The following is a 25,888-nucleotide window of genomic DNA, read 5'->3' as shown; positions in this document are numbered from 1 at the left end:
TGTAGGAGCAGAGCTTTTTCATATTGACATTAAGATGGTATAAATTGATATTAAAGTCTTATAACTTTAGGATGTTAAATGTAATCCCCATAGTAACCACACACACACACACACACACACATACGCACACACACACACCAGCTATAGAACTCAAACTTATAAAGACAAAAATATAATGTGGTTGCCAGAGACTGAGGAGTTTGGGGAGTTATTATCTAATGAGTGCAGAGTTTTAGCTTTGTAAACTGAATAATTGTCTGGGGATGGATGATGGTGATGGTTATATGACAATATGAATGTACAATGAACTACACACTTAAAATGATAAATTTTATGTTATGTATATCTTATCACAATTTACAAAAAAGTAATTTTAAAAATGCACTGAAATACTACTTCATGTTTGCTATGATGGCTAAAACTTAACAATAATAACAGGTATTGATGAAGATGCGGAGAAATTGAACACTTGTACATTCCTGATGAGATCATAAAATGTTTCAGCTACTTTGGGAAAGATAAACCCTTAGCAGTTCCTCAAAATGTTAAACATAGAGTTACCGTATGACACAGAAATACCACAATTTTTTAGTTATATAATCAAGAGAATTGAAAACATAGGTCCACACAAAAATCTATACATGATTGTTCATATCAGCATTATTCATAGTAATCACATAACTGGGAAAAAAACCAAATGTACATCAACTGATGAAATGGATAAACCACATGTGGTATATTCATAAAATGGAATATTATTCAGCTATAAAAAATAATGACATACTGATACATGCTATAATAGGTATGAACCTTGAAAGCACTGTTACATGAAATAAGTCAGGCACAAAAGACTGACTATATTATTCTATTTATCTGAAATGTCTAGAATAATAAAATCTAAAAAAATAGAAAGTAGATTATTGGTTGTGAGGGGCTTGAGGGGAGAAGAAATAGTCATTCTACTAGGTATGGGGTTTCTTTTTGTAGTGATGAAAATATTCTGAAGTTAGAGGTGATTGTTGCACTACTCTATGAATATACTAAAAAAATGCTTAATGTTACACTCTAACAGTGTGAATTTTATGGTATGTGAATTATATCTCAGTAAAGTGTTATTAAAAAAAGATTCACATGAGACTGAGAATTTCACTGTTAGCTCTTGTTCAGGAAAGCTTGGCTGATGAAACAAACAAGTGATGTTAGGAACAGTAAGTAGTGGTATTTATTTTTCATTAGGAAAATGATTATAATTTCAATAGAATAATTACATAAGGTATTAAAATAGTTTCTCCTTTTCACCCTCAGATGTGTTTCACTGATGGTTCTTATTGCATAAGTGAGTATAGATTTGCATAAATTACACAATGTAAACCCTTTCAACCATATCTGGAACAAGGCTTGTTGAGGGCAGAAATGAAGGTGCAGGCTTATCTTAGTGAATCACAAGACTGAGCCAGATACACCCCTTGTTTGGTATCCATTTTCTCATACACCCATTTCTCAATAGGTATCTTCAGAGAGTTGAGAGAGAATTCTAGGAGAACTAGGCCAAGTTCTTGCTGCCCAGAGAAAGTATCTTAAATTCTCTTTTATTTTCCTGGCATCTTAGTATGATTCTTATCCTGGAGTTAAAACCGTATGTGCCAATTCCTAACAACTTTTATGGTATCGAGGGGAAAAAAGTCTTGGCAAGAAAATCTGCAAGTATGGTGATGGACCCTCAAAGAACCTGGGGTGGGCTTCAGTGAAAGAAGGATAAGCTAAGAGCTAAATGTAGTCCTCTTTGCCACTAGCCTAGAAGTGAACCACACACTTCCCTGGCTTTCTGCCTTACTGATACTGTGCTTCCCAAGCACAGTCAGCGTGTACGTTAGCAGCATGAAAATACAAGTTTGGTTGAAAGTTGGTTTGGACATTATTTTGATGTTGTGGTTTTGTTATAAGTGTATGTTTGTTTTTTAAGTTTCTAAATTTTTTTCTTAAATCATTTCTCAATCCACTCTTCAGTTAAAAAAGTGAATTTATATAAAAATTTTTCTAAAAACATTTTGTTCTAGTTTTTTGTTATTGATTCATTGGTTTGAAAATAATGAAATTAATATGTAATATTTATATAAACTATATACAGATGAGAAATGTATATAGTATCAAATTATCAGACTATATGTACATATGTGTGCATGTGTGTATATATGTGTGTGTGTGTGTATACACACATAGTATATGGGTATATGTGTGTGTATTAAAAAACAGAAGATGGGTATCAATTTGAAAAGTATTTTTATGCCAATAACATAATAGGATAATTAGTGTTTTCAGCATCTTTAAAATATAGAATTGATATTTAAGTTTAGAGGACTGGGTAGAGTCCAGTTACGTGGAGGTTGTATGTACTGGTTTGGCATTGTGATCAAAATTTTGCCTTTCCTATTGATTTTCCTGTGAGATAGTTAACTCCTTCTATGCAGACAGTGATGTAAGGTGCTAGAACGTAGGGGGAATAATTATAGCCAGAATTAAAGAGGCTAAGCCTTAGATTTCCACTTCCAGAGTTACTACTACTGGAGGTCTTGGAGGGGATACCATATAAATATAAGTTCCTGAAGGCCGATATCACAGGCCAAGAGCAGTAGGTAAAGAAAGAGAACAGCGGAACAGAAGCCCAGATGAATGAGTGTTGGCCAGGGAGGTGTCCAAGAGGAAGAACTGAAGCTAAATTAAAAATGATCTTGGGTAAGTCAGAGATCCATGAGAAGACAGTGCTCAGGATAGAAGCCTGAATTGACTAACAGAAATCCAGAATGAACCCTATGCAATGCTAGTGGACTCAGGGCTGAGAAATGGAGGTGAGGACACAAAGTATAATATTCAGGAGTTAACTGCATGTAAGTTTGGATCAAAATCTAGGTGTGATTATTAAAGTTCAGCAAAGCCTGGAAGCAGATTCTGAGAAGGAAGGTAGAACCCATAAGGTATAGGAGCCATTGGCTACATTCACTGAGACCTATCCCTGCTTTTCTGGGGATCTTGGAGAACTATGAGACTGCACCTAAGAATTGGGACTGTCATCACCAGCACCATCATCATCACAGTTTGTACCATTTATTAGTACCTAATTAACATTCCCCAAACTAAAAACCTAAACATATGTGTGTATACATGTATATACTATATAATAATTATATAGTATATATATATTAATAGTCCTATACTTTTAATTTTATCTCACTTTCATATAAACAAACTAAATCTCAGCATAGATAACTTGGTCAAAGATACATAGGTAGTAAATAATGAAGCTGTTACTCAAAGCCTACTCTACAATCTGTGTCCTTAATAACCAGACACTGTCTCCTTTGCATCTCTTACCCATTGGTATGAAAGATAATAAAATGCAGTGGGAGTTGCATAAAAACTAAAAGGAGCTTACCTTACCCTTGTCTCAAATAGTCATGATTATGGTTTAAAGATGAAAGGGTAGGAGGATATGGGGAGGGAATTGACATAAGGTAGTTTCCCTCCCTGCTTATCTGTGGTTTCAGTTATTTGCAGGCGATCACAGTCCAGAATCAGATAATCCCTCTTTGGGGGGTGGAGAGGGGCTACATAGTAGCCTGACGCTATGTCACAGTGTCTACATCATTCACCTTACTTTATCTCATCACATAGGTATTTTTTCATCTCACATCATCATCATAAGAAGGGTGAGTACAGTCTGATATATTTTGAGAAACAGACCACCTTTACATAACTTTTATTATAGTATATGGTTATTGTTCTATTTTATTTTTATTGTTGTTAATCTCTTACTATGCCTAATTTAAAAGTTCAACTTTGTCAGAAGTATGTACGTAGGGGGAAGAAAACTCATGGTATATATAGTGCTCAGTACCATCTGGTTTTAGGCATTCACTGAGGGTCTTAGAATGTATCCACCATGCATCTGGAGGGACTACTGTACTATAATGGGTGAGCAGAGCTTGTCTTGCTCGTTAGATATTATCCCTAACTTAAGATGGCACCCATACACCTGTATTCTGATTTTGTGTATGTAGAGACAGGGAAGCATATATAACCTGCATCACTGTCTCCTGAGCTCAGACAGTCCAAGCTGGAAGGGTCCTTAGAGACTCCCTAGCCCTGCTCTCTTACTCTGATAAATGACTTCCAAACTCTATCCCGTTCTGAATAGAAACTTCTGCCAGCCTTTCCCAACTTCAGGGCTCCCAGGCAGAGGACTTTCTCTTTCTTTGGAGCTCCACATTTTTCCTGACGGTTGTGTGTATTGGTTGTATTTGATTATGCATTATAGTTCATGGCTCTGTCACCGATCCTGTCATTATTGGGGTTGCAAGCTATCTAAAGGCAGAAATTCTGTCTTAAACCCTTTTTTCTTAGTACTAGTACCTAACACAGAGGAATGTGTAGTTCTCAAAATTTATTGAATTGAATTTCATATATGAGTAAGTTCTAAAATATCAAGTAATTTGCCTAAGTCACATGTAGCAAGGACCAAGAAAGATTTCCCCTACTCATAATTTATAATACTATGACCCCTCATCTGGGATATTTCTCTCTGTCTCTTTGAATGAAGTATGTGAGGGGGTTTGACTTTCTAACCATGCTCCTCTGAGCATACTGTTATCACTCTCAGGTTATTCTTCAGTGTTGTTTTTCCACTGTGTTGGCACCCACAAAACAAGGATGGAATTTAAAAAATTTGCTTAGCACAGCATCAAGCACGGGGCTACTTTATTGCCTTTTGTCTTTGATGGAAAGATCAGAACCCTAATTCAGGAGAAGCTGAATTGATTTTTATATAATCTTTTTAAAAATGTATTATTGAAGCATAGTTGACATACAATGTTATAGTAGTTTCAGGTATACAACATAACAATTCAATGATTCTATACATTACTCAATGTTCACCACAGTAAGGTAGTCATCATCTGTCACCCTAATACATTATTATAATATTATTGACAATATTCCTTATGCTATACTTTGAAACATCTCTGTGACTTATTTATTGCATAACTGGAAGTTTGTGCCTCCTAACCCCCTTCACCCTATCTCACCCATCCCTCTACCCATCTCCCCTCTGGCAACCAACTCCTTGTTCTCTGTGTTTAAGATTCTGGGTTTTTTGTTTGTTTGTTATAGAGAACCAGTGACAAAGTTAAAATTAGAATTTAGGGTGTTGTTTTTTGTTTTTTTTTTTTTAAGATTTTATCTATTTTAGAGATGGAGTGCCGGGGTGGTGGTTGGGGGGAGGAACAGAGGGAGAAGGACAAGCAGACTCTGCCCTGAGCACAGAGTCTGAGCCGGGGCTGGATCCCACGACCCTGAGATCATGACCTGAGCTGAGATCAAGAGTAAGAGGATCAAGGATGCCTGGGTGGCTCAGTCCTTAAGCATCTGCCTTCGGCTCAGGTCATGATTGTTTTTTTAATTTATCTGTTTGACAGAGAGACACAGCGAGAGCAGGAACACAAGCAAGGGGAGAGGGAGAAGCAGGCCACTCCCCTTGCTTGTGTTCCCGTTCTTGCTATGTCTCTCTCTGTCAAATAGATAAATAAAAAAGCCAAAAAAAAAAAAAGAAAGAAAGAAAAAGAGAGGATCAACCGACAGAGCCACCCAGGCACGCCTAGTGTTTTGTTTTTTTTTCTTAAGCTCTAACCATGTTGAACCATACCCTGAATGGTCTCAAAAAGAGCTTAAAACAAATATGTTATAAATGCTATGAACATGAATGCTTTAAAAAGCAATGATTACATATGTTTAAAAAAGAAGAAGAAGAAGAAGATAGCAGGAAGGGAAAAATGAAGGGGGGGAAATCGGAGGGGAAGATGAACCATAAGAGACTATGGACTCTGAGAAACTGAGGGTTTCAGAGGGGAGGGGGTTGGGGGGATGGGTTAGCCTGGTGATGGGTATTGAGGAGGGCACGTACTGCATGGAGCACTGGGTGTTATATGCAAACAATGAATCATGGAACACTACATCAAAAACTAATGATGTAATGTATGGTGATTAACATAACATCATAAAATTTAAAAAAAAAAGGCAATGACTACAACCAAACCAAAAAGACATTATGTGTGTGTGTGTGTATGTGTGTATATGTACACACACATACACACACACACATGTTTTACAAGTTTGGAGAAAGATGTAGATGATCATATTGTCTGCTTTGGAGAAAGAATGGTAGGATTGGAAATTTCAATTGGAAATTATTGACTTTTTTATTAATATTCATATTTGTGTGGTTTCCCACAAAAATTAACTTAAAAAATTTACAAATCTTCATTGACTAAATTTGACCTTTGAACACATTATTTTCATCCAGGCTCATATACTCTGTACCTTTATCCTAAGGAACAGAAAGGACTCAAACTAGCACATGTAAATGAGATTTGCTATATTAATAAGTGAGCCATGACTACATAGGACCCAGGGACAGGAGTACAAGTACAGCCTGGCTTCTAGGAACTTAACCCAGAGGGTGAACTCTGGATTCAAGAAGACTTTCAGAACTTCAGGAAAACCTGCCTGAGCCTCATTCTTGTGCTCACCTTTAGCTCTAGAGCCATACTCCCTGTGGTATCTTCCTAACTGTCCCACTACCAAGTGACAAATTCTTCCCAATTTTCTCAGTTAAAATTCCTGAGAGGAAGAGAGAATTGGATTCACAAAGATAATCTCTCTCGATGTGACACCTTATAAAACATTATTCTTTTTAGTGTATGTGGACTACAAAGATATCTATCAGATGCCCACTCCTCTGATACGACCTACTGCCTAGGAGGTTGACCTCTGTGTTATAAAAGTCATATGGATGTGAGAGGGAAGACGGAAGCCTGTGGCTAAATCTTGCTTTTGGTAAACCCATTCAGTATTTATTTTTCTTGTCTGTTTTGGCCCCTGCAGAAGAAATATTTTTACACATGTGCCTGACTTGTTATTTCTAGTTCTGTAGTTATTTCTTGGCTCTACTTCATGCTTAACTATCATTACATTCTACTGAGATTGCTTCAGTAAAGAGGGTAACCATCATTAGACTGCAAGCTCTCTAAGGAATGGGATTATGATTGCTTAATGTGGTATCACAGGCATCTATCTAGCCAGCTCATAGGAGATCTTTAGCAAATATTATTTAAATGAAGATGGCCTCCAAGATAACCAGCGAATTCTTTGACTATGTTAAAACAATTTCCAGGAGCCTGATTTTCTTCCTCTGTTAATCCATAATAGATATTTGTATTAGTGATTCTGCTACACAACCTGGAGCCTAGCTGGTCTTCAGGGTGTTGACATGATTCTGAGTATCTTGGAAATGGTTATGAAAAGATGGCAGTGACTAGGAAGGTGGGGCTGGGGAAGCATGAATGAGGTAGGTGTGTGGGTAACCTGTTGGGATTGGTTGTGTAACATGAAAGGCAACCTCCTCATCTGGAAATGTAATGCAAAAGAAGGCTATGTAGATCATATCTGTTTCTGTCTCTGATCTAAAAAGCTCAGAAATGGCTGTCAAACCCTGCTTGGGACCCATTCATATCTTGCTTGTGATATGAATCCTAAGAGGGTGATACCCACACAATCACGGCATTGTTCCAAGCAACACAATAAGCTTGCCATAGCCTTGGGCTCTCACGCACTTTGTGACGGCTATGTACAGAGACACCAGAGCTGTCTGAGGGGCCATTTTCTTTCTGCATAGTTTTCAGGATACTTTTAAATGTCACCTATCAGAATTTAGTGTCTTCCCACGGTACCTTGCCTGGGAAAGTATTCTGCAGTGTGCATTTGGGTAGAAGGCATGACGTCAGTGTAAAGTCACAGACTGCCTAGAGGTCAAGACTCTCCTTTGTCCCTAAGCCCTGGGCATGCTAGACCGTCAATCTTCCTGTTCTGTAGCCTGTTAGGAAACATACCAATGGCTTGAAAGAACACAGAGCCTACATCTGTTTTAGCAAGAGTCATATAAAGGCAGTTCACAGTAGCTTAAGTCAATGACATTTCAGGAAGTATTTCAATTCTACAAATCCTTTTCAGGTCCATCTAAACTACAAGGCTTATATATTACAGATAGGAAAGTAAAAGGACTGGGGTAAAAAGATGTGATTATTTTTAAAGATTGTACACAATTATTGCTCAGTGGTAGTGAATGAAGACAATGATATGGATATTTTTTATTTTTTTAAAGATTTTATTTACCATTAGAGAGAGAGAGCAGGCAGCATGAGTGGGGGGGAGAGGCAGAGGGAGAAGCAGACTCCCCACTGAGCAGGGAGCCTGACACAGGGCTCAATCCCAGGAGCCCAAGATCCATGACCTGAGCTGAAGGCAGACACTTAACTGAGTGAGCCACCCAGGTACCCTGATAGGGATATTTTAAAGAGAAATTTGACCCCTCTGCCTCAACATGCTGAACAAACAAGGCAAAAGAATTACACTTAATATCAACAATCATTTATTTCTCAATAGCTTTGTGGTAAAGAGCATAAGTTTTAGGGGTGTCATAAAAACTGGATTTGAATTCTTACTTGAATACTTACTAGCTGTAAGGTCTTGGCTTAAGGGTAAGAGCCCAAGTTTCCTCACATGTAACAGCGATAATCAAATATCCCTTGCATGTTTCTTACGAGGATTAAATACAATGAAGTAAAGTATCAAGGACAGTCCCTGGTACGGTGATTGCTCAATAAATAGTATTTATAATAAAATTCTATATGGAGAGTATTGTCTTACCTGGGGCCTACCTGCCTGCCTTCTTAGTCTTATCCAGGCTTTTATAGAGCTTTTGATTGTTGGGAACCTGCAGAGAAACATTGAACCAGGGCTTGCTTCCTACCAAATACCAGACACCAGCACTGGCAAATGACCTAGGGAAACAAGGCCTTATTGAAGCATTGACTTTGAACCCCATCATGGCTGGTGCCAGTGCCTCATTGTAAAATGTGGTGTTACCCACTCCCCGCCTCAATTTCGTTTGAATGACCTAACAGATACACCCACAGATGTCTGTCAGGCTTGGAAATACGTGTTATCACATGCCCTGCGTACCACTATAAAGAACCTTTTTTCTTGCCATTTGAATTTGTCTTAAGTTGTTCTAAGTGTTTACTGACATTGGTGTTATGATTTTATTCATCAGCTTTCTGACGTTCTGGCTACTGTGTCTTAGTTTCCCAACTGTGAAACTTGTAAGATATTAAGCACTAACTCCAGTCTTTTCCAACCCTGAATTAGCTAATTGGCTCCCATTCTCTAAATGTCTTAGTATATAAAACAAGGACTTGAATTGTGAGGTGATGTATTTTACTAACTACCTTATTCTTATGAGGCTCTATATGGCACAGTATAGTGGTTAAGAGCATAAACACTGAAGCAGATTTTTCAGATTCTAATCCCAGAACTATCACTTACTATGAATGTGACCTAAGACAGTTACTTAACCCCTCGGAACCTCAAGTTACTCATCTTCAAAGAATGCTTATATGGATTAAATAAGTTCATATGTGTATTAAAAACAGTTTCTGAAACATACTGATACAGAAGTATTACCTGTTAAATTATTGTTGTGCATATATAATAGGCTGCCTCCTCCTTTTCTAGGAAAGAGCACTAATCAAATTATACTCACAGTTCTGTTGTATTCAGTTCTAAAATCTCAAAGGTGATTGTCTTGATCTCCCTGATTACAGGTAGGACTGGAGGTTAGGCTGGCATCTGCAGAGATAAGAATGGGGGAATCTTCTTGTACTCAGAGCTGTGGGTTTGCTGGATACAAGGCAGTATGACATGTTGAAAGTAATTGGAATATTAAAGAATAGGATTCACACAAGTCACAAAAACAAGTTCGGCATGTGAACTGGTGTGAGAAAAGTGATGGAAGAGAGAAAAGAGTCATAAGCATCATCACAGGGAATTATGGAATGACATCAGGGGCTAGTTCCAGGGAATTTTTAATGTGGCATGGGGGTGGGTTAACTACATTGAAACAAGGAGGGGCAGAGCAGCCATGATGAATCACCAATTATTTTCCCTCTTTGTATAATTTAACATTTCCTTTAGTTCACCTACTGGAAAGTCTTGACACATTCTAATATAGTCCTGAGATTGGAAACACTTTCCCTTGGTTATTCCTATGGCCCACTAAATCAGGTTCTAAGTTGGTCATGGTATTCATAGGGGTCCAGGACTTCTTCAAACAGTAGTTTAGAATTTGTAGATGAGAATTTTGAATCATATTCTGGAATATTTGGAAAATAATAAATAATTCATGGATGTAACAGATTTCAGAAATTACTAAAAATTAATCTCATGTTTATGGTACTATAATATATACTGTGTGCTGAATGTTACAGTTGTTTGTATCTATCATCTTGATCCTTAGATCAACCAAATAAAAGGTAAATATTTTATTAGATTCTTTTTTTTTTTTTTTCCATTTGATCAATGTACTCCTCAGAGAGATTATATTATTTGCTACAGGATACTACGTGTACTGACTGGGTTGAAAAGGGTCATTCTTAAATAAGTAGGAGACAAGAATGAAGTCAGTGGGACCAGCTAGGAGGCTACAGCAGCTCTAGATAAGACATGATTATAGCTTAGACTAAGGTGGAAACAGTGGAGATTGTGAGAAATTTTCCAATCCTGGATACATTTTGAAGGTTGAACTAACAGGAATTCCTTACAGAATGGGTGTGGGTAAGGGGAAAAGGTAAGGAATAAAGAGGGTATCTAAGTATGTTGGCTTGAAGAAGTAGACAATTGAAATTGCCACAACTGAGATGGGAAAGGCTGCAGGGGATGTGGGTTTAGAGAGAAAGAACAGGAGTTCTGCTTGGGACCTGTTAAGTTTGAGATGTATATTCAACATCCAAATGGAGATGTCAAGTAAGCTATCTCAAAGTCAAAAGTGAAGTCTTGGGTAGAGACAGAGATTTAGGACTCTGGCACATAGATATTTTTAAAGACACAAGCCTTCAAGAAATCACCTTAGGGAGTGAATATAGATGGAAAAGAGAAGAGGATCAAAGACAGAGCCTTGGGCCACACCTCTTAGAAATTGGGGGAAAGACGAGGAATCCACAAAGTTGAATGAGAAAGAATGGCCAATGGATAGGAGGGAGAAAAAATAAAGATTGTGGTGGCTGGAAGTTAAGTGCAAAAAGTGTGTTAAAGAGAAGGGAGGTATTTAACTGTGTCAAAATGCTGCTATAGAACAAGATGAAGAGTGGCACTTAACCGTTTTGACTTAACATAGAGTTCATTGGTGACCTTGAAAGGAATTGGTTGATATGTGAGGCTCTTTGGGAAACAAAGATTTGACTGGAGTAGACTTAAGAGAAAGTGTAAGGGAAATATTTGGAGTCACTAAGGGAAGGGAGAAGAGATATACTACTGGAATTACAAGGTTGTATATTTCCACAGAGATGGGGGAGGTTGTATGTGAGAGTGGGAGTTTGACTTTGATTGCATGATCAGTTCATTATGACACATCATCCTGACACTTGTACAGATTGGACCAGCATGTTCATTTTTTCTTCCCTCTTTTAACCACCATTGAAGAAGTCACAGTATAGTTGTATGCTATGTCACTATCCCATCCTAAATGGAGATGTTGTGTTCTGAGTTTATCATACTGTGGTGGACTGTAGAAACCTCTCTGACAGAAATGCAACAACCAATCTGTTCACTGTCAGTGTTCCTCTGATTGGGGAAGTGAAAATAATTTTTCCAGAAAACGGAGACTAACTGGTCATCTAAATAAGATTGAGGACTGCTCTGTAGCCTCTGAGACTAATATCAGGAGCTGGGGTTTGCTGTCAGGGCATTGAAGGATCAGGAGAATGAAAGTCTGGAATAGTGTTGAGTCTATTAGTGGAAGAGGAACCTGAGGGGAAAAATAAGCATCTAAGTCTATTGCTTATGACTGTGCTCCCTAAAATAAAGAATAAAGATCTAGAGAGTAGAAAACAGCTATACATATATGCTAACAGATGAGCAGACACCGTTTAGGAAGGCAGTTGTTATTTGAGAATTTGATTATGTCATCATTGTGGTAAGTGACCCTTATGGGCCATTGATTGGCCACTTTACTGTCAGAATTAAAGCTCATCTTTTTTCTCATTAAATGGATTTAAATTTAGAGAAGTGTTGCCCTGTATGTTTATAGGGTCTCCAACAGATTACAAACTCTTTGGGAGAAAGATCAGTTGTTGTTGTTGTTGTTTTGTTTTTCTTTCATGAGATGACAATGTACCTAATTAGGTGTTCTTAAGTTATTGTACTTTCTGTCAAAATTTGTGATCAGTCCTCTCAACATGTGATGAATAGGAAGAGGTGGCAACTGGGCTGGTAATCTGATAATTGGGAAGAAATCTTCAGTTGTCTTGGCAGTTATCAGGGAGTGCCATGGGTGATTCTTAAGATTTTATTTTATTATTAAATTTTCCTCTTGAGGATTAATCATTGTTGTTTGTCATGTTTTCTTTTTTTTAAGATTTTACTTATTTATTCAAGAGAGAGCGAGCACAAGAGGGGGTAGGGTCAGAGGGAGAACCAGACTCCCTGCTCGGCAGGGAGCCCGCGATACGGGACTAGATCCCGGGACTCTGGGATCATGACCTGAGCCAAAGGCAGTTGCTTAACCAACTGAGCCACCCAGGTGCCCAAGTTTGTCATGTTTTCTACCTGAAGAGATTTATTTCTTACCAAGACTTAAAAAAAAAAACAAAAAAACAAAAAAACAACTTCATACCTTATGCCCTTTACTTTGTGGTCAATGTCATATTTTTGGGTTCCATATTGCTTGCATATCAGGACAAATTAGCATTTATGAATCAACATGGGTTTATGATACCTATTCTAAAGACTGTAACCATTATATAAAGTGATAAATTAATGAACTGCTAATTTTATTTAAGCTATTATTTTCTACTTCCTTCTCCAGCATATCATTGATTCAGTCAACAAATATTAAAATCCTAAAAGGAAACCCCCCCAAATCCTTAATGGTTATCTACATTTTACATAGTATGAATGTACCATTCTTTGTTTTTTAAATTTATTTTCTACTGATAAATATTTGGACTGTTTCCAATTTTTACTACCATAAACAATGCTGTAATGAATAACATTGCAAATGTATCTCTTTTATTTTTTTATTTTTAGAAATTCTTTATGTTTTGCATTTATTAATCTTTTGTTGTATGCCCTTTAAATAGTTTCCTTCTGGATTCCCACCCCCCTTGACTGCTTATCTTTATTAGGTCTAATTAATTGGTAGCATAGACTAATCTCTGATATAAACAATATCAAAACTATCCAAGCTGTGATTAGCACTAAAATTTCCATAACAGCCAGCTAAATAATACACATTCAGAACAAATGATCTAATGCACAGCTCTAACTCTGTCTCAATACCAGTTCCTGTGCCTAACGTTCTATATTGTGCTAGTGGCATAATTTGGGGGTCTTATTTCATTTGTCTAAAAGAACTTTAGGAAAAGCCCAGAACTAAGGAAAAGCCCCTTAATCCTGAGAGGGCTTGCCTCTCAGAGATGTTGTGAAAAATGATTTATAACATAAAGTTTGAAGCTCTTGAGAATGATGTGTTTTTAGAATGAAAAAATGGTGTTATGCATTCAAACATTAATATGGTTATTATTTTAATATGTTAATACTATAATATTTTAATGGTCAATTCACCATTTCTCATGCTGCCATCCTAATTAAGCCTTCCATTTATATTTTTAATCTTATATACTTATATACTTATATACAAATCTCTGGACTGACACCTGTAAGAGATGGTCATTACTAAGTTACACTCTCCTCTTCCCATCATTGTGCATCTGTTTCATTGCTTAATGAAGAAGTATATGAACTTTAACATGATCAAATATTCATCAGATTTTATCAGAAGCCATTATGTGTGTCACTAACTTGGTCTGACTTCTCATACAGTGAGTCCTAGGGTTGGCGGAGTGATGGGTTTGTAGAAGCAGAATCTTCATAGGAAGTATACCCAATACCCTATCTTCCCATTTTACTTACTCCAAAGGCCATTAAAGCTAGGAGTAGTGTTTGGATTATTTGTCATTGTATGCTTTCCAGGATGAACATAACTGGAGGCTGAGAAAGAGATCAGGGTCAATGGGATGATGACTTTTTCTTCCCCCTTGCTCTCATAAGGGTGTGATACCCAAGCACTGTAATTTTGGTTCAGGGACCAAGAAGATATCATGCCTGTAAACCTTCTTAAATGCAAGTGTCCAGGGCATAAATTATATAAATTCTTTCTGAATAGTAATATAAACCCAAGGTGTAAAGGGGCTGTGGCAAAGCACAAAATTAAGTCTTGCCACACTCTGCACAGACAGTTACATTGTTACCATGTCCCTTCTGTTAGGTTGAGTGGGGCCCACCCAAGAATGCTGCACTGATACACTTTATCTGTTATTGGTTTCCTCACTTGCACTAATTTTTAGAATATTTTCTAAATAAATCACGAATCTATTATGTGAGCAGTCCTTTTTTTTTCCTTCTCCAAGCTCAAATTCACCTGAAATGCTGAACTGATATTTGAGGAAGTTACATTGTTTCACCTAGGATCAATTTTAAATCTGATTTTAAGTTTTTGAATCAGATAATATAGTAGTGACTTTCATCTCCTTTTCCTCTTTAGTAACAACTTTACTATGTAATTTGGAATACCACGGGGGCCCTTTAGACTACAATTCCCAGTCTTACAGGAAGTGGTAGCCATATTACTAAGTCTGACCACAGAGAAGAAAAATGAAATTGTTAAGTGTGGCTTCCAGGAAGGTTAAGAAAAAACAAAGGCAAGCTTTTGCACACATAGCCTCTGTAATTCATTCTATAGCCTGGAATATAGATGCAATGGATGGAGCTCCAGCAGCTATTCTAGAGTATCAATGAGATTAGAAGTCACATACTGAAGATGGTTTGAATAAAACCCAAACCTGTGTCTTTGAGAACCATGGAGCTGATAATTGACTCTGGACTGCCTAGCCCCAGAATTCTTTTATGTGAGGAAGAAATAAAACTACACCTTGTATAAGCTATTTTTAGGTTTTCTTTTATATGGAAATTTCTTGTTTTTTATTGCAAACCAGAAACGAGGTAGCCAAAAGACAGAAATGTATTTAGTTCAGGAGATGCTGCATTTTTTTCCTTTACTGTTCATATATTAAATATACACTCCTGAATATATGTGCTATTGCCTAACTAAGAAAATGGATTTGATGTCTTAGCACCAAATATGGGAGAAAGTCTGCTTTTGTAGTTGAGGTTTTAACTTGTGGCTCTACTTTCTGAGTACCTGGGCAAATTCTGATTACCTTTGGAATATCTAGCACAACCAACAATAACATCTACCTTCTACATTAATATTCTCCCATTTCTCTTATCTAATTTCCATGTGCAGTGCTGTCTAGGAATACATCTGCAGCCAATAATTGATTTGTTATTCACTTTTGACACTGGCCAGGTAACCAGCCATTGATGAACTCCGTAATTCCCCACCTCCTAGAAAGTATAAAAACTGAGCCACACGAAAACTCTGGGGTTGTACATGTGTATTACTGGGGCCAGTGGCATATAACTTGCCCAATCATCAGAAGCCCAGCATCTTCTTTATCCTGTGGCTATGACACAGATGGAACCATGTACCAGGTCCTGAGGGAACTACCTATCACCAGCGGGAGTGCACTGGGGACTGGGTGGATCACTGTTGGATGCACAAGGAACATCTGGAGAAACTGCTCGGAAAATGCCTTAGCAATTCCTTATCTTTACTACAGTGTTATTTTCAATGATTTTAACAAATTGTTTCCTTTTATATTTTCTTTCATATTGACAACCTGAAGTTAAAAATAAAAAGCTCCACAGTTTAACATGGAGAATTAAAGTAAAACAATAGCTAAGGATTTCCAGGGAAGATGGCAGAGTAGGAGGATCCTAAGCTCACCTCGTTCCATAGATAAAACTGGATAACACCCACATCTGTAAATAACCCAGAAAACAACCTGGAGACTGGCAAAACAGGCTCTCTGTAGCTATAAATGTAGAGAAGAGGCCACATCAAAGAGGACAGGAAGGGCAGAGACATGGTCAGGAGCTAAATGTAACCACAGGACTGTCCATAAGAGAGAGGTACACCATGGGCATTGAGAGGGGAAAGAAACAGATACATCACATACCCCAGGCAGAGGGAACCCACACAGGGGAAGACAAACTCCCAAAATATTTGGCTTTGAAAACCAGAGGAGCGTAATTTTGCAAGTTTGTATAATCAGTGGGTCTTAACATTTGGAATTTTAAAAATCAGTCTTGGCTCTGGTAGAGCCAGGAGGGCAAGGGGAAACTGAGTCCCCACCCTTAAAGAGATAGCACAATGAATAGCTTTACTGAGATACAGCATAGAAGCAGCAGTTTGGAAAATCACTTCTGGTATACAGTAGGGGTATTTATTTACTAAACTCAGAGCATGTGCTGGAGGGGCAGAGATCATTGGGAGCCTTCTCCATGAACAGAGGAGCTGGCAGGCACCTATTCCCTTCCCACCCATCCCCACCCCCAGTCTAGACACACAGACACCTATGGGAACCAGTACAGCACCAACACTCTCCAACTAACTTGTACCAGCACACCCAGGCCCTGCGTTCTTCTGTGGATCAGTGCCCTCCAACCCACCAGCCTAGTGGGAGTTTGGGGTGGCTGCAGATCCCCAACGGCAGCTACCAGCGCAAATCTTGCTGGCATCTTTATTCTGCAGACCTGCCCCCTGCAATATACCCTCGGCCCGGAGCCCCTTCAAAGTGGTGTCACGAGTCTGTCAGCGTGCAAGCATCCCCGAGAGGGGCCAGTGTCACTCCAAAGTAACTCCTGCCCTGCAGAGAGAGGAAGACAACCTTTCACACTGGTCCATCTGTCACCCCAGCAGTGGGCTGGGGACCAATAGCTGGACTGAGTGCAGGCTCTGCACACCAATGAAAGCTTCTCAGGAAACAATATAAGGAAAGTGCCCTAAATTTCAATGCTACTGCATCTCTGGTGAATACCTGGTCTGTTTCAAATCAAGCCCAAGAAAACCCCAGACTGGCCCACTAACAACAAAGACCAAACTGTGCCCATAATAGGCAAAGAGAGCCATTGCAGACAGCTGGACTGAAGGCAAATGTGGCTTAGCCACAATAGTAGGGTGCATGCAACACACATAGGTGATACAATTGAAGGGCCAGGTTCTGGTGAACAGGGGAGGCAGAAGGAGAGAATCTTCAAGCAGACTTCCCCACTGAGTGTGGAGCCCGATGCAGGGCTCCATCCCATGACCCATGAGATCATGACCTGAACTGAAACTAAAGTCAGATGCTCAATGGACTAAGCCACACAGGTACCCTAATAACTGAAATTTAAAATGTACTAGAGTGAATAAACAGTAGCCTAGAGGAAGCAGAAAAATTGATCAGATACCTGGAAGATAGGGTAATGAAGAGTAATTAATTAAGTTACAAAAGAGAGAAAAAGTAATAAAAAAAATTAGAATAGACTTAGAGAATTCACTGACACCATCAAATGTAATAATATTTGCATTATAGAATCTCAGGAGGAAAAGAGTGAGAAAAGGGGGCAGAAAATTTCAAGAAATAATAGCTGAAAACTTCCCTCACCTAGGGAAGGAAACAGAAATCCAGATCCAGGAGGCACAGACAGCTCCCAACATCAACCCAGGGATGTCCACACCAAGAAACATAGTAATTAAAATGGCAAAAAGAAGTGATAAAAAAAATTTAATCAGCAAGAGAAAAGAAAACACGTGTAAGGGAAAGTCCATAGGGCTCATTTTTCAGGAGAAACTTTGCAGGTCACAAAAAGTAGCATAATATATTCAAAGTGCTGAAAGAAAAAAAAAAAAAACTGCAGCCAAGAATACTCTATCCAGCAAGGCTATCATTCAGAATAGGAGAGGTAAAGAGTTTCCCAGACAAAAGTTAAAGGAATTCATGACCACTAAACCAGCCCTACAAGGAATACTAAAGGGACTCTCTGAGTGGAAAGGAAGGACCACAAAGAGGAGTAAGAAAAGTAGGAAGCACAAAAGCAGTAAAGTTAAGTATTAAGGAGAGCACGTACTGCATGGAGCACTGGCTGTCATACACAAACAATGAATCATGGAACACTACATCAAAAACTAATGATGTATTGTGACTAACAAAATAAAATTAAATAATAAAAAATAGGATTCACGAAATAAAAGGATATAAGGTATGACAGTATATACCTAAAATATCGGGTGGGGGAGAGAAGAGTAAAGAATGGATTAAACTTAAGTAACCAAAAACTTAATATAGACTACTATATGTATAAGATGTTATATATAAACCTACTGGTAGCCACAGACCAAAAGCCGATTATAGATATGCAGAAAAACAAAGAGAAAGGAATCCAAGTATATCACTAAAGAAGTCCAACAAACCATAAGAGAAGAGAGCAAAAGAACAGAGAACTACAAAAACAACCATAAAACAAGTAAAAAAAATGATATAAAAACATAACTATCAATAGTTACTTTGAATGTCAATGGACTAAATGCTCCAATCAAAAGACATAGGGTAAGAGAATGGACAAAAAGCAAGACCCATCTATAGTCTGCCTACAGGAAACTCATTTCAGATCTAAAGACACATGCAGATTGAAAGTGAGGAAATGGAAAGCTATTTAATATGCAAAAGGAAGTGAAAAGTAAGATGGGGTAGCAATATTTCTATTGGGCAAAATAGATGGTAGAACAGACTGCAACAAGAGACAAGGAATATATATAAACAACAAAATCAATACATGTAATATATAAAGGGGACAACCTAACAAGAAGCTATAACAATTGTAAATATTTATACACCCAACATGGGAGCACCCAAATAACATAAAGCAGCTAATAACAAACATAAAGGAACTAATTGATAGTAACACAATAACAGGGGACTTTAATACCCCATTTACATCAATGGACAGATTATCCAAACAGAGAGTAAAAAAAAAAAAAAAAAATAGTGACTTTGAATAACACACTGAACCAGATGGATTTACCAGATATATTCAGAACATTCCATCCTAAAACAGCAGAATACACATTCTTTTCAAGTGCACATGGAACATTTTCCAGAAGAGATCACATTTTAGGCCACAAAACAAGTCTCAATAAATTAAAAAAGATCAGTCATACTGTGCATCTTTTCTGACAGTGCTATGCAATTGGAACTCAACCACAAGAAAAAATCGGGAAGGGGCACAAATACATGGGAGTTAAATAACATGCTACTAAACAACGAATAGTTTCACAAAGAAATCAAAGAAGAAATAAAAAAAATCACATGGAAATAAATAAAAATGAAAACACAACAATCCCAAATCTTTGGGATGCCCGAAAAGCTGTTCTACGAGGGAAGTTTATAGCAATACAGGCCTACCTCCAGAAGTGAGAAAATTTCAAACAGCCAAACCTTACCTAAAGGAGCTAGAAAAAGAAGAACAAAACACAAAACTAGCACAAACAGGTAGAAGGAAGGAAATAATAATTAGAGCAAAAATAAATGATACAGAAATGAAAAAACAATAGAACAGATCAAAGAAACGAGAAGCTGCTTTATTGAAAAGATCAACAAAATTGACAAACCTCTAGCCAGACTCATAGAAAAGGAGAGGGGACTCAAATAAACAAAATCACAAATGAAAGAGGAGAAATAACCACCAACACTACAAGAATACAAACTATTGTAAGAGAATATTATGAAAAAACATATGCCCCAAAATTGGAAGACCTAGAAGAAGATAAATTTCTAGAAAATATAACCTAAACTGAAGCATGAAAAAGTAGAAAATTTGAACAGATTGATTACCAGCAATGAAATTGAATTAGTAATCAAAAAATTCCAAACAAAAAAAGTACAGGATCAGACAGCTTCACAGGAGAATTATAAAGAAGAGTTAATACCTATTCTCAAACTATTCCAAAAAAGTAGAGAAGGAAAGCTTCCAAATTCATTTTATGAGGCCAGCATTATCCTGATACTAAAACCAGATAAAGACCCTAGAGAAAAAGAGAAAGGATCACATACCTCAACATAATAAAGACCATATATGTCAAACCCACAGGTAACATCATACTCAATGCTGAAAAACTGACAGCTTTTCCCCTAAGGTCAAGAACAACATCTGGATGTTCACTCTCACCACTTTTATTCAACATGGTACTAGAAGTCCTAGCCATAGCAAAGAGACAACAAAAAGAAATAAAAAGCATCCAAATTGGGAAGGAAGATAATATGATATTATTTGCAGATGATCTGATACTATATAGAGAAAACCCTTAAGACTCCATCAAGAAACTACTAGAACTGAAAAATGAATTCAGTAAAGTTGCAGGATACAAATTCAATATGCAGACATTTTTAAAATTTCTATACAATAATGAAGTAGCAGAAAGAAAAATTAAGAATAAATTCTCTTAAATCCTTTTATGATTGAGCATGTTTTCCTTGGCCTCTTCTCTCAAATGTTAGTTTAACATTTCTGCTCATCCTTTACCACCTGTACTGTAGATGAGAAGTCTGATGTCCATCTGAGGATCATCCTTTATAGTAAAAAAAAAAATTTTTTTTCGAAGGGTAGGATTTTCTATCATGGTATTCTGAAATTTCACTAGGGAGATACTAGGTATTCCCTTTTTTTTTTTTTCCTTATTGATATCCAAAAAATTCTTTAAGTATTAAGGCAAATCTGTCTTCAGTTCAGGAATGGTTTCTTCTGTAACATTTTCAACTATTACTTCCCCCCCCCATCTTTTCTAAAACATTTCTTTGACTTATAATGAAGATACTGGATTTTCTGTCTCCTAATGTTTCTTTTGCATCTTTTCTTTTACCTTTGTTTTTTTTTATTCTAGAATAATTTATTGGTTTTGTTTTTATTTTGCCAATTCATACATTGATTGTGTATATTCTGGTATTAAGCTTACCTATTACATCTTTAAAATCAATGATTTTGTCTAAGTTTCATGAATTTAGAGAACTTCCTTTTTTTACAGCAATCTGTTACTGTTTTTCAGTAGACTTAATGCATTTTCTCATGTCTCCAAAAATTTATTTAAGGGTAATAATTACATTTATATTAATTTAACCATTTGTTCCCATCACCAACAGTTTCCCTTAATATTTTAATTTCTTTTACTGCATGTGGCCTCTTTCATGCTCTTAGCTTTCCTAACTTATTTGAATGTTAGGAAATTATGTATATGTTCTAACTCCCATGTGAAGATAGTTCTTCAAATAGCAGAGAATCAAGATTGTGATTACAGGAACCTGAGACATGCTGTGTTTGTGTGTGCAGGCGGTGAAATGGAGCACATAAATGTACTAGGGTTTCTTAAGTAATTTCTTAACAAGTAATTGTTGGCAATTACTCTTCTAGTTATCAGCTTCTTTTTCCTCTTAGCAGCTCTGAGTGGGATAGAGAACTGGCCTGTTTTGATAGCCCTGAGTACTCATTCTTGGAATCTCTTGCATTAGGACTACCAAATGTATTTGGCAAGTAAGGTGTACTCCAGTTTATACTTGACAAATAATAGAACCAGCTCATCTTGGCAAGAGGTACTGATAAAGCCATTATACAGCCAACTCTTTATAGCCATTTCTTTTTCCCATCCTACACTTTCTTGACCTCGGATAACTTTAGAGATCTATTTTAAAAATTTAAAAACATTTTGGAACTGATTCCATCTGCTTATTATCTTAGGGACAGCACTCAATTGTTTTGGTCTGAGAATAACACTCCATCTAGCTCTTCAGTGATGCCAAAGAAGCATTATTTTTATATTACTGAATGTTGTTTTATTAAAACTTGGAGAGGAACAAAAGGTAACGTGTTAGGACAACTATTTTGAACTGAAAATCATTTGTTTGTTTTTGGAAAAAGAAAAGACATATTGTACTTTAGTTCTATGACCTTGTGGTCAGTAGAACAAAAAGATGATATGAAGGAGATGGGCAAAGAGAGTATAAAATTAGAGAGCTATTGTTAAGACAAGAGAGAAATTTAGAGAAAAGGGCTTTAAAATAATAATTCATAAATATGAATATACCCTGAACTTCACATGGAAAAAGAGATAGAGAAAAATAGAAAAAAGGAAAGGCATATACAGAGGAGAAAATTGAAAAGACATCTTCAGATACAAATGGAAACACAATGATAAAAGACACACACATGCAAACACAAATACACACATGGATGCACATGGCGTGCAACCAACTACATGGAGTAATTTACAGCATCAGGCATTTCCAGGGCAAGAAGGTCGTTTCATATTTTCTCTAGTTCATGGGTGCTAGAAAGTTTAGTACTAGGTGTGTGTGTCATTGTTTTTTTTTTTTTATAGTTAAAAAAATTTCAATTCCAGTAAACATACAGTGTTATATTAATTTCAGGTATACAATATAGGACTCAACAATTCTATACATTACTCAGTGCTCTTCATGATAAGTGATGAGTACTTAATCCCCTTCACCTATTTCACCCATCACCCCACCCACCTCCCTTCTGGTAACCAACGATTTGTTCTCTATAGTTAAGGGTCTCTTTTTTTGTTTGTCTCCTTTTTTCATGGTTTATTTCTTAAATTCTACATAAAAGTGAAATCATATGGTGTTTGTCTTTCTCTGACTGACATATCACTTAGCATTTTACTATCTAGATCCATTCATGTTGTTGCAAATGTCAAAGCTCATTTTTTAATGGTAATATTCCATTGTGTATATATATCTTCTTCCTTATCCATTCATTATCAACGGACACTTGGGCTACTTCCAGAATTTGGCTATTGTAAATAATGCTGCAATAAACATAGAGGTGCACGTATCTTTTCAAATTAGTGTTTTTGTATTCTTTGGGTAAATACCCAGTAGTGAAATAATTGCTGGATCATACGGTAGTTCTATTTCTAACTCTTAGAGGAACTTCCATACTGTTTCCACAGTGGCTGCACCAATTTGCATTTCCACCAACAGTGCACAGGTGTTCCTTTTTCTCCATGTCCTCACCAACACTTGTTGTTTCCTGTGTTTTGATTCTGACAGGTGTGAGGTGATATCTCATCATAGTTTTGATTTGCATTTCCCTGATGATTAGTGATGTTGAGCATCTTTCCATGTGTCTGTTGGCTATCTGTATGTCTGCTTTGGAGAAATATCTGTTCAAGTCTTCTGCCCATTTTTTAATTTGATTATTTGGTTTTGGATTGTTGAGTTGTATCAGTTTTTTATATATTTTGGATACTAACCCTTTATAGATATGAAATTTGCAAGTAACTTCTCCCATTCAGTAGGTTGCCTTTTAGTTTCATCGTTTCCTTTGCTGTGCAGAAGGCAAGTAAGGTGTACTCCAGTTTTTTATATTGATGTAGTTCCAATAGTTTATTTTTGCCATTGTTTCCCTTGCGTCAAGAAACATATCTAGAAAACTGTTGCTATGGTCAATGTCAGAGAATTACTGCCTGTGCTCTCTTCTATGATTGTAATGGTTTCAGGAGTCACATTTAGATCTTTGGTCCATTCTGAGTTTATTGTTTTGTATGTTGAAAAAAAGTGGTCCAGTTTCATTCTTCTGTATGTAGGTATCATTTTTCCAATACCATTTGTTGAGGAGACTCTTTTTCCAATGCCTATTCTTACTTCTTTTGTGGAATATAACTGTGGATTTATTGTTGGAGTTTTATTTTGTACCATGACTTATGTGTCTATTTTTGCACAAGTACCATATTGTCTTGATTACTACAGCTCTGTAGTATATTTTGAAATCTGAAATTGTGATACCTCCAATTTTGTTTTTCTTTTTCAAGATTGCTTTCACTATTCAGGTTCTTTTGCAGTTCCACAGATATTTTAGAATTGTTTATTCTTGTTCTGTGAAAAATGTTGTTGGTATTTTGATAGAGATTGCACTAAATCTGTAGATTGCTTGGGTAGTATGGGCATTTTAACAATATCGATTCTTCCAATCCATGAACATTAAATATCTTTCCATTTGTGTGGATTGTCTTCAATTTCTTTCATCAGTATTTTACAGTTTTTGGTGTATATGTCTCTCACTTCCTTGGGTTAGTTTATTTTTAGGGATTTTATTATTTTTTGGTGTAATTGTAAATGGGATTGTTTTCTTAATTTCTTTCTGCTACTTCATTATCAGTGAATAGGAATGCAACAGATTTGTGTACATTGATTTTTTTTTTTAAGATTTTATTTATTTGAGAGAGAGAGACACAGTGAGAGAGGGAACACAAGCAGGGGGAGTGGGAGAGGGAGAAGCAGGCTTCCCGTGGAGCAGGGAGCCCGATGGACCCTGGGATCATGACCTGAGCCTAAGGCAGACGCTTAATGACTGAGCCACCCAGGCGCCCCTGTGTACATTGATTTTGTATCCTCTGACTTTACTGAATTCATTTATCAGTTCTAGTGGTTTTTGGTGGAGTCTTTTTTTTTTTTTTTAAAGATTTTATTTATTTGAGAGAGAGAATGAGATAGAGACAGAGAGAGCATGAGAGGGGGGAGCGTCAGAGGGAGAAGCAGACTTCCTGCCGAGCAGGGAGCCCGATGTGGAATTCGATCCCGGGACTCCAGGATCATAACCTGAGCTGAAGGCAGTTGCTTAACCAAGTCAGCCACCCAGGCGCCCGTTTTTGGTGGAGTCTTAAGGTTTTTCTATACATAGTATCATGTTATCTGCAAATAGTGAACATTTTACTTCTTCCTTCCCAATGTGAATGCTTTTTATTGTCTGCTAGGCTAGGACTTCGAGTTCTATGTTGAATAAAAGTGATGAGAGTGGACATCCATGTGTTATTCTTGACCTTAGGGGAAAAGCTATCAGTTTTTTCAGCAATAAGTATGATATTAGCTGTGGGTTTGTCATATATGGTCTTTATTATGTTGAGGTATGTTCCCCGTAAACCTACTGTGTGTGTGTGTGTGTGTGTGTGTATGGATGTTATATTTTGTAAAATGAATTTTCTGCATCTATTGAAATGATCATGTGGTTTTTATCCTTTCTCTTGTTGATGTAATATATCACGTTGATTCATTTGCAAATATTGAACCACCCTTACCTTCGAGGAGTAATTCCTACTTGATTGTGGTGACTGATTTTTGAATGTATTGTTGGATTCTGTTTGCTCATATTTTGTAGAGGATTTTTGCATCTATGTTCATCAGAGACATTGGCCTATAGTTCTTTTCTTCTTTAGGGTCTTTATCTGGTTTTGGTATCAGGGTAATGGCCACATAGAATGAATTTGGAAACTTTTCTTCTTCTCCTCCCATATTATTTGGAATAGTCTGAGAAGAATAGGTATTAACTCTTCTTTAAATGTTTGGTATAATTCACCTGTGAAGCTCTCTGGTCCTGTACTTTTGTTTGGAATTTTTTGATTACTGATTCAGTGTCATTTCTGGTAATCAGTCTGTTTAAATTTCTATTTCTTCCTCATTTAATTTTGAGAGGTTATAGGTTTCTTGGAATTTATCCATTTCTTCTAGGTCTTCTAATTTGTTGGTATGTAATTTTTCATATTCTCCTATAATCCTTTGTATTCCTGTGGTATTGGTTGTTATTTCTTCTCCTTCATTTATGATTTGTTTGAGTCCCCTCCCTTTTTTTAATGAGTCTGGCTAAAGGTTTATCAGTTTTTTTGATGTTTTCAAAGAACCAGCTCCTTGTTTCATTGATCTGTTTTATTGTTTTTTAGTTTTTAAGTTTCATTTATTTTTGTTCTAATCTTTTTTTATTTCCTCCCTTTACTGGT

This window comes from Neomonachus schauinslandi, chromosome 3, assembly GCF_002201575.2.
Source record: "Neomonachus schauinslandi chromosome 3, ASM220157v2, whole genome shotgun sequence".
NCBI lineage: Eukaryota > Metazoa > Chordata > Mammalia > Carnivora > Phocidae > Neomonachus > Neomonachus schauinslandi.
The sequence above is the reverse complement of the archived record's forward strand: the minus strand, read 5'-3'. Positions refer to the sequence as shown.